This window comes from Prionailurus viverrinus, chromosome D1, assembly GCF_022837055.1.
Source record: "Prionailurus viverrinus isolate Anna chromosome D1, UM_Priviv_1.0, whole genome shotgun sequence".
Taxonomy (NCBI): domain Eukaryota; kingdom Metazoa; phylum Chordata; class Mammalia; order Carnivora; family Felidae; genus Prionailurus; species Prionailurus viverrinus.
The window spans coordinates 101,184,241-101,194,707 of record NC_062570.1 but is presented as its reverse complement, the minus strand read 5'-3'; the positions used below and the strand labels follow the sequence as shown (position 1 = coordinate 101,194,707).

Sequence of the window (10,467 nt, the reverse complement as noted above, 5' to 3'; positions counted from 1 at the left end):
CATGATATCCAGTTATGTTTTATAATACATGTTAACAGAATGGTAACGCAAACACCCTATATTTTATAAAGTTCGTCTTCATTTCAGGCACCTAAGATGTTTATCACTAACTAATGTTTTCAAGAAAGGAACAAAAAGGCCTGCAGAAAAACCTTCACGGATAACAATTAAATTTCTATTTTCACCAACTTTCGAATGCTTTCCATAATAACCAGCTCCTTACCAATGAATCATATGGATCATCATATTTAAATATATATCACAAGAATTAATAATTTATCTAATTGCAGGTAGCTACAAACCGGTCTGGATCATGGAAAATAGGAATAACATCACAGAATTTATTCTTTTAGGACTTTCTCAGAAAAAAGAAATAGAAGTCTTCTGCTTTTTACTGTTCTTGTTTCGTTACATTGCCATCTTGATTGGCAACCTTCTTGTCGTGATTTCTCTCACCTGCAGTCAACTTATTGACCACCCTGTGTATTTCTTCCCGAGTTTCCTATCCCTGGCAGACCTTTTCTACACCTCCACTGTGACCCCCAAGTTCATCATTGACTTGCTGACAGAAAAGAAGGTCATTTCCTACAGTGGCTGTACGACACAGCTCTTCACCGTGCACTTCTTTGGGGAAATCGAGGTCTTTGTCCTCACCGGGATGGCCTATGACCGACACGTGGCCATCTGCAGGCCCCTGCACTGTGCAGTCATCATGAGTGGAAGTGCAATGCCACACTCACGGCTTCGTGTGCGGGTGGGTTCCTACATTCCTTTTTGGTCAGTTTCTCCTCGCCATCGTCTTACCCTACTGTGACCCCAGTGAAATAGATCATGTCTTCTGCGATGTGTATCCTTTGCTGAAGATGGCCTGCGTGGACACGAGCAGAATAGGTCTCCCTGGCGGTTGCCAACTCAGGACTGATGGGTCTGGTGACTTTCGTGGTCTCGCTGGTATCCTATGCTATGATCCTATATATTGTCAGGTCCTACTCCGCAGAGAATCGCCACAAAGCCCTTTCCACATGCAGTTCCCACATCACCGTGGTGGTTCTCTTTTTTGCTCCTTTAGTCTTTATTTACATTCGACCAGCAACGACCTTACCAGAGGACAAAGTGTTTGCTCTTTTCTATACTGTCATTGCCCCCGTGCTCAACCCTCTCATAGACGCACTAAGAAACATGGGGATGAAGAACGCATAAAGAAACTCTGGGGCCATGTCATGGGAAGTGAGGACAGAAGCTGAAAGGCATCCCTGATTTTCACCACGGAACTTGTTGAATACATGACTTCTCCACTCAGAAACCTTTCAGATGTGCAGTGCTCGCCTGGGTGTCTTGTATGTAGCCACATGTATAGCCCCAAATATGAGCAAAATATTAGGATTCCTTGGATTTATCCAGGTTCCTCTCTGCTATGCTTTCTTTTCTAGTTTTCTTACTTCTATCTCCTTTGCCCCTGTTGATCCTTTGTCTGTGCAACTAACCTAGGTATTTATTAGCAGACGACCCAAGCAGTGTCACACATATGAACACTACAAACCCATGTAGCTCATTTTTGGATATGGCTATATTCAATAAAGCCAATTCTAGCCACCAAACAATGCCTTAAAAAAAAAAAACTCTCATCTTTTACTTATGATGAGGAAGCAAAAGGCAAGCTGAGGGCAAAAACGAGTTAAAACCTGGACAATTTCCGCACCCCCCACCTCTCATTCCCCTCAACCCCACGAGATTCTTCAGGCACTCCTGGCTACCCAAGAACAAAGGAAAGGGACAAACAAGAAAATAAATGGCTAACTGATACAGATGGCAGTCATGATGGCCATGAGCCTCCACCAGTTTACAACTGTCTTAATGATTTGCCAGAAAAAAGCCATCTTATCAATAACCAGGCCCCCAGAAACCTATAGACTCGATCTTCCGGAACCCTTACATCACCCTCCCCTCCACAGGATTGAAAGTCTTACATACTCAGTCACCCCTCACAACCCCAGTGCAGCCCTTTCTGCCCACAGGTCCTGCCCCCATGCTTTAATAAAAACACTTTTTTGCACCAAAAATGTCTGAAGAATTTTCTTAATATCCTGAAAGATCTAATTGATGTACCATAACAGTAGTCCTCAAAAAAAAAAAAAATCTACTCCAATCATTTTGTAGCCAGTGGCATTTTAAAACATTTCACATGCCCCCAAACCAGCAGTCCATCCCAAGCCCCACGTCAAAACCTTTTCGTTTGTTCTAAGGCCCTTCCTCTCCAGCTCTGTTCACAGGTTAACTAACTGCACCTCCCTAGCTAATTCTAGCCCCCTCTGGTGCGTTGATTAAGACGTGAATTCTAGACCCAGAATTGGGTATCCACTGTGAGGACTAACACCTATGCCCAAGAAATCATCTATAACATGGAAATAACAACAGTCTTCTGAGGGTGATGAGTGAAGGGCTGAAACACTGACAGCGCTCAAAAAGATGAGTTTTTTTGTTGTTGTTGTTGGCCCTATCCCCTGTTCAGCATCAGAAAAGCAACCATTCTGTTAAATGACTTTTCTCTGGAGACGTGAGATATGAGGATAGGAAAAGTTAGGAAACACTCACATGAATGTCACATTCCTGTTACTGGTGAAATTACATCGTTGTCAGAATGGGCAGGTAGAAAAACAACACTTACATCCAATGGTGCACTCTTTAGCACCGTAAAAGTTAAAGGCGGGTTTTGTTTTGTTTTTGTTTTCAGTGGTAATTGAAAGTCACCCTGGAGAAAATTAAAATTTGCCTCAAATCAGAAATGGGTAGGATGAGGGATGCCCAGATGGCTCAGTTGGTTAAAAGTCTGACTTTAGCTCAGGTCATGATCTCACGGCTCTTGAGGTTCTCGAGTTCAAGCCCCACCTCAGGCTCTGTGCTGTCAGCTTGGAGCCTGGAGCCTGCTTCAGATTCTGTGTCTCCCTCTCTCTCTCTGCCCTGCCCCGACTCAAGCTCTGTCTCTCTCAAAAATAAAGAAACATTAAAAATTTTTAAAAAAAGAAATAAATGGCTAGGATTAAAATCAGACCACTGGATAATTAATTAGAACAGAGGAGAAACTCTCAAGTTCTTTTAGAAACTCTTCTCACATGAATGCTTTGCAGAATTTGTTTCGGGCTGATACAGGAGACATGCTAAATAAAGATGGGTTATTATTGCTGAGGCTTTCCTAAAATGGGCGAAGAACATAAAGAGGAGAATAGCCTATTGTTGTGACTCCATTTAAAATACCCAAAAAAATGGAAGTGAAAATATCACATACTTAAAATTCTTGAAAAATACGCTAACATACGTTCTTAGTTGTTCTTTGTCTAATTCCTGACATTTCTACTGGAACTCCAGAGTAGGGCTTGAACAGATGTGCACGAGCCTACTTAGAGTAACCATAAAAATAAGTTAAATGAAACAAACAAAATCCTCTTTTGTCCTTTATTTTTCTTCCCCATGTCCCCAATTCTGATTTTTTTTTCTCATCTTGTACTCACTGTATATAATTTCCCTACGCTCAGGTTTATTTAGTTTCTCAAATCAGATTACCTCCTCTCTTCCTTCACTGAAACTGTCCTTTGCAGGACTGTCAATGGTTTTTACGTTGATGTATCTGGAATTTCACAGAGTTGATCTCTCTTTTTACCCTGAGACATTTTGACTTGGCCTTGGGGTCATCATAGTTCTGGTTGTCCATGCATGTAAAAACTGTGTCTCAGTTTCTCTTCATTGAACTTGTTCTTCTCACTAAACTCTGTGTCAGACTGTCACAGGGCTCAGGCCTTAGAACTCTTTTGTTTTCTATTTTGGTCGTTTCACATAATCTAGTGGTTTTAAATAGTTTCAATAGTTTCTTAAATTCCACACAGGAGTGAAATCACATGGTATTTCTCATTCTCTGACTGACTGACTTCACTTAACATTATACTCTCTAGCTCCATCCATGTCATTGCAAATGACAAGGTTTCATTCTTTTTTATAGTTCAGTAATACATATATATATATATGTATATGTGTATATATACATATACATATATATATGTATATATATACATACATACATACCTCATCTTTATCCATTCATCAGTCTATGGGCTGGTCAACCTCTTTAAAATTTCCACACACATTCACATCTATACTCAGACTCTTTATCTCTCTTCATTGCTCTATTTAATCCTTACACTTATTCGTGTTTAACCTATTACACATTAATACTAAATACTTATTAGCATTTAAACTATTACTTTATTTAGTGGTTGTCTCAATTAAATGCAAGCTCAATGAAGCCAGGGTATCTGTGTTTTTTTTTGTTTTTGTTTGTTTGCTTATTTGTTTTGTTTTGTTTTGTTTTCACTTTGTTCCTAGAATAACGGCTAGTATATAACAAATAACCAACACATATTGTGGAATGAATAAACGCTAAATACATATACTAGGAAAAATCACTCTGACAGAGAATATAACCTAAAAGAAGGGAGCCTATTAATAGAACTATATATTTATCATGTAATACCTTCTTTATATATATTAAGAAATATTTCTGGGTTCCAAATCTTCCAAAAAGTATTTGTCCTTCCTAAAACCAATTCCTTATTGAACTGATAATCTGAGAAAGCAAATGCCCTTTCAGGGTTCTTATTGTGTATACTATTTCAGATGTTTCCAGATGCCTACCTAGATTTCTCCTTTTTAAAAAAATTTCTATCAGAGCTCTGAGATTGTTCTGCTGGTGGTTCCCCAGTCTCTCTTCTAACTAGGTCAACCAGTGATGCAGCCATCATCCACGAAAACTAAATGGGAGCTTCCTGGGGAATTCTGGGAAAATTTTACATCTTGACATTTTTGTTTTCTTTCCTTTCCCCTTCTTCCTTCCTGAAACATGAACATAAGCCTATAGTTAGAACAAGTGCCTGCTCTCTTACTTACTGTTCTACAGGCCACTGTACCCTGCTGGGGAAGTGAAAACATTACACTTAAAGAGGTGATAGTTTTGCCAATATCACTGTTTTAATGTATATACGTTTAAGGGAATGTTAAGTGGGGGAAAACGACAAGGCTTTTAGAGGATTATAAGTATCTTCATTTCTAATGTTCAGATGTTATGTGACATAAAACACATTTTTTGTCCCTAGATGCGCAATGTATTTGTTCATAAGTAAATCTATACAATATATACTTTATTTGGTGGTTTTGCTATTTATAAATGTTATGTTTTAACTATTGTTCACTTATGGTTTGTTTTGGGTGTTTTTAATATGTATATCATCATGCTAATTTCTAACAGAAATGCACTTCATAGTATATACTGTTACTGATATTAAAATACTTCGCAGCATAATGTCGCCTCCAAGCAAAAGCGAGTATTTAATTGTACAACCAAAAAAGCAAGCTGCATGTTATTGTTGGTTCCTGATAGGCTAGGCCTATTTAAAGAAAAAAATTGGGGGTACCTGGGTGGCTCAGTCGGTTAAGCATCCAACTCTTGATTTCAGCTCAGGTAATGATCTCACAATTTGTGGGATCGAGCCCCATGTCAGGCTCTGCACTGGCACCACAGAGCCTGTAGGGGATTCTCTCTCTCCCTCTGTCTCAGCCCCTTCCCTGCTCATGCGCCCTAAATAAATAAACAAGCAAAAAGAAAAGAGTTTTACACTTAGGCATTTCCCCCATCGCCAAACACATCCCCCAGGTATGACTTGAGGTTTTCAAACTGGATTTTAGCCAGTGTATTCATTTAGCCAAAAATAAATAAATAAATAAATTAATTAATTAATTAATTAAAAACAAAAGAATTCCATTGTAACACATCTGAAAACTTCTTTGTTGTGACTTGACACCATGTTTTTTTTTTTACTTTTTTTTAAAACACAGCCTGGGATGGGATGGCCATGGCATCTTTTCAGACAATATCCTTTATCTGTTAGAAAGAATCCTTCAGAAATATTAGCTAAAACCTTTTGATTTTTAAGAACAATCTAGTAAATCCATGAAGAGTCTTTTAATAGCCTTGAATTGGCATTTCTATGAAGATGCTGAGTTATATGGATCATACGGATGGTTATGACATAAACTCCTTTCAAGGATGAAGAGCAGAATGAAACATTTTCTGGGTAGTTGAAAATTACACAAGTCAGTTCCCTTTTCATTTCATTCCTGTGTCACCTGGGTCTGTGAAGTCTATACAAAAACACTCTTCTTCAGATGCTACTGTGAGCTTTCCTGTCAGATGCTTAGAAAGTATAGCCAGTTAAAGGTTCATTTCAGGGGACACCTGGGTGGCTCAGTCAGTTGAGTGTCCAACTCTTGATTTAGGCTCAAGTCGTGATCCCAGAGTCATGAGATCAAGTCCTGCATCTGGCTCTGCACCGAGCATGGAGGCTGCTTGGGATTCTTTCTCTCTCCTTCTGCCCCTCTCCCCCACTCACACCTCTTCTCTAAAAACTAAATGTGTTTTTTTTTAAGTTCATTTTGAAATATATGGCCTCTGGGGGATGAGCCAAGAGCTATAAACTCAAAGAGAAGCAGTTTTTATATCTTCACATTTATGGGAAAGAAACTCCCAACCCTCAAGTTTCTAGGACAAAACCAAACAGACAAGGAGAGAACTGTTGCAAAGCCATTACAATTAAAAAGGGAAAAAAGAAAAATATGCAAATGCGCACACAGACAGAATAGCTGAGAAAAAATGTTCAATAGAATGTGAGGGCTGTGTGTATGTGTATATGTAATTACATATTAGCCCCTAAAATTCTCTTCTACAGTATCCATCGTGAATACGACCGAACAGTTGTCAAAAGTTAACACAGCTTGTCTTTGGTGCTGGTTTTTTTTTTATTTTTATTAAAAAAATTTTTTTAACGTTTATTTATTTTTGAGACAGAGAGAGACAGAGCATGAGCGGGAGAGGGACAGAGAGAGAGGGAGACACAGAATCCGAAGCAGGCTCCAGGCTCCAAGCTATCATCACAGAGCCTGACGTTGGGCTCGAACTCACAGACTGTGAGATCATAACCTGAGCCGAAGTCAGACGCTCAACCGACTGAGCCACCCAGGTGCCCCACTGGTGCTGTTTTGTTTTTTTTTTCCTCACAGAGTGGACTTATTTTGTTTTCATGTTTAGAAACAAAATACATTGATTCATGTGTAAATTGCACATTACCAGACATCCATATTATGAAAACCACTATTCGACTCAGTGAGCCTTCCAGTTAGGGCCAGCTTCAAATCTATGGGATTTATGACAAATGTATTATACCTTGTTGAACTTAAACTTTTTTATTAGCCTGTAAATAGAGATGGCATCTTCCAAAGCTATAGGGGGAGCAGCCGTTTTGCAACCAGAGGGACAAGTGCTTCACAAAAAACATGGTGGAGCAAGAATCTAGAAGGATTGTGGGTCCCAACTAGATCAGCAACTACATCGTTCAATCAACTATATCGTGGTTTTAAATACGATCTTTGTGCGCATATGCTGTTTTTATTGACTTATTACTACATTAAGAAATACTTGCTTAAGTTCCTAACCTGTTTTCTATTAACAGTTGGGAATAGTTCCCAATTAACTGAGGGAAATTTCAACTAATAGAGATCTGGGTTTGGGGTTTTTTGTTTTTGGGTTTTGCCCCTGTTTGAGCACTTATCCTTCTTCAGAAACCTTAGGATTATGTTATCAAAACGAAAACAAAAATATCCTTGGATGTTAATGGAAAACGTAATTACATTTATATATTAATTCAGGAAATGGCTATTTTTATGATATCACCTGATCTAAATCTTTGAGATCTGATTCTGTCAGTGTTTATTATATGGCTTTACTTAAGGTCATGTGATTTTATTCCTATTGATCCAGAGTTTCTTAGTAAAATGTATTTGTAAATAACATTGTTTTCTCATTATTGTGAATAATTTTTCTATTTCTCTATTTTTATTCCTAGATTAAGTACAATCTATTTATTTTGTGTATACATATCTTAGATTTAGCTACCTTACCAATTTTCTTATTAATTATAGATATTTTTACCATGTTTCCCATTTTCCATTTTATAGAAGTATAATCTACTCCATTTTATAGATGAATCAAGCTGTCTTGCAGAATTTTAGCATCTATCTCACTAAATTAATAGCAAACAAATTATCTTTAATTCCCAGTTTGGGGCATGCTTCATGAAATCATTGCAGCCATTGGTTGCTTTAGAGAAAGTTATGGGTGCCTGGGTGGCTTAGTTGGTTAAGCATCCGACTTCAGCTCAGGTCATGATCTTGCAGTTTGTGAGTTCGAGCCCTGCCTTAGGCTCTGTGCAAAGAGCTCAGAGCCTGGAGCCTACTTCAGATTCTGTGTCCCTCCCCCCCCCCCCCCCCCCGCCCCTCCCCTGCTAGTACTCTGTTTCTCTCTCTCAACAAATAAAAAATAAATAAAGCTACGTATGAGATAAATTGTTTCTGGGCTGAAAGCCTAATATTGTAATTTTATAAAATGCCTTTTTTAAGGGTGGAGCATATGGACATACTTAAAATGTTCTCCAGGAAAATTTCAGCTTGAAAGGAAGAGACTACAGGCTAAATTGGCAAACAAGGAAGGCGTTTTAACAATGTAACACCTGGTAAACTTAGAGTGTTGAAATAAACTTGAAGAAACTGAGAATTTAATCCTATCATCAAGGAGTCTGGGGTGATACAAACAAATGTAGGCTATGTTTACCAGCCTCTGCGTATTGTAGAGTTCTAAAATATTTTACTATGATGTCAAATCCATTTATTATTTTAAGCCTCCAGTAAAGTCTCCCAGAACCAGTAGAACATGTGATCTTTAAACCCAGGCAGCCTGAGGGGCGTCTGGCTCTTGACTTTGGCTAAGGTCTTGATCTCCTGGCTTGTGGGGTCACACCCTGCATCAGGCTCCATGCTGGCAGCACAAAGCCTGCTTGGGATTCTTTCTCTGTCTCTCTGTCTCTCTCTGTCTCTCTCGCTCTCTTCCCATCCATTGCTCACGCTCTGCTTCTCTCTCAAAATAGATAAATAAATTAAAAAAAAAAAAAAAAAAAGGAAAGAAAGAAAGAAAGAAACCAGGCAGTCTGAGTTTAGAGCCTCCCACCTTCTCCCAAACATACACCTGTTTCCTACATAGTGTAGATTATAATTAATATTTCAAAAATAGAAATTGAGACATATTAATACAATTGTAACTCTTTCTTTTATTACTTTCAGAACACAAATAGATTAGAGGAATTTCCCACTGAACGTAACTTTCTTGAAATGAGGAAGAAAACATGAACATTAATATTTGGAGCATGCAGCTGTCTTAAAATATTGTTAAAATGTAAAAAACAATCTATAAAAATAGATGCATTCATAGACATATGCTGTTTAAAAACATTTCAATAATAATGACAATTTCTATTAAGCTTTCAGGCAGACGGTAAGGAGAAAGTAAATTTTTTGTTAATTTAATCGTGTCTTCGCAGTTTTAGAACAGAAAGACAAGACTTTTTAGATGTAAAAAAGATGAGAAAATACAATTGTCTTGTAGAATTACTTCAATGCAAATTCAAGAGACAACCAAGTTGCAGTAGCCAAATAACATAGAAAAGTCAAAGATTTACTGTTTAATAAAGTTTCCATATGTTTAAAAAAATTGCAGTTCCCTGTTCTTTGCTTTTGAATATGCTGTTTGTAATCATATATTTGGTTTATTATCTGCCTCTTCTTTTAGTCTCTAGCCTCCTTAAAGGCAGAGACTGTCTTGTCCACCAATATATGCATTCTTTATAGTGAATTTTATCCAACTCACACTTTTTAGATGTAGGTGACAGTAAACATATACGTTTTTTTAAATTTATTATGAATATAATTGATTGTCAAATCAGCTTAATTACATACAACACCCAGTGCTCATCCCAACAAGTGCCCTCCTCAATGCTCATCACCTGTTTTCCTCTCTCCTCCACCCTCCTTCCCACCATCAACCCTCAGTTTGTTGTCTGTATTTAAGAGTCTCTTATGGGGGGCCTGGGTGGCACAGTCAGTTAAGCGTCCGACTTCAGCCAGGTCATGATCTCGCAGTCTGTGAGTTCAAGCCCCGCGTCAGGCTCTGGGCTGATGGCTCAGAGCCTGGAGCCTGTTTCCGATTCTGTGTCTCCCTCTCTCTGCCCCTGCCCCATTCATGCTCTGTCTCTCTCTGTCCCAAAAATAAACAAAAAACGTTGAAAAAAAATTAAAAAAAAAAAGTCTCTTATGGTTTGCCTCTCTCCCTCTCTGTTTGTAACTATTTTTTTCTCCTTCTCTTCCCCCACAGTCCTCTCTTAAGTTTCTCAAGATCCACATGTGAGTGAAAACATATGATATTTGTCCTTCTCTGACTGACTTATTTTACTCAGCATAATGCCTTCCAGTTCCATCCACGTTGTTGCAAATGGCAGGATTTCATTCTTTCTCATTGTCACGTAGTATTCCATTGTATGT

The 10,467-nt window shown here is 38.3% G+C and overlaps 1 pseudogene; it reads left to right on the top strand.

The window, feature by feature from the left end:
- The first annotated feature begins 313 nt into the window (after window positions 1–313).
- LOC125146944 (olfactory receptor 4P4-like) lies at window positions 314–1,244 on the top strand (annotated as a pseudogene).
- Window positions 1,245–10,467: the final 9,223 nt, after the last annotated feature.